The 272-nt window shown below is 34.2% G+C and overlaps 1 protein-coding gene across 1 annotated transcript in view; it reads left to right on the top strand.

Annotated features, from left to right (window-relative positions):
• Positions 1–272, top strand: part of LOC116700215 (complement C3-like) — a 30,112-nt gene that overhangs the window by 9,856 nt on the left and 19,984 nt on the right.

Genomic DNA, 272 nt, shown 5'->3' with positions numbered 1-272 from the left:
TGGGTTATTAGATTATTTGGGTTGCAGTGAGGTTACTTGAATGTTAAAAATGGTTGTAGGACCTTAAAGACAAATAAATAAATAGAACGGAACATGAATCTCACAGATATGTATTGATATCACAGACAGAGCAGTAATACCTAAGACATTTTCCTCTCTAAAACACTTCTCATAGGCTATGTCTTGGGAGTCACAATGTAAAAAAACCATAACTTATACAGATGACAAAATACATACATTTCTTCCAAAGAAAGTCCAGACGCTTTTGCCCT

Source organism: Etheostoma spectabile, chromosome 2 (assembly GCF_008692095.1).
Source record: "Etheostoma spectabile isolate EspeVRDwgs_2016 chromosome 2, UIUC_Espe_1.0, whole genome shotgun sequence".
NCBI classification, from domain to species: Eukaryota; Metazoa; Chordata; class Actinopteri; order Perciformes; family Percidae; genus Etheostoma; species Etheostoma spectabile.
This window is presented reverse-complemented; position numbering and strand designations above follow the sequence as displayed.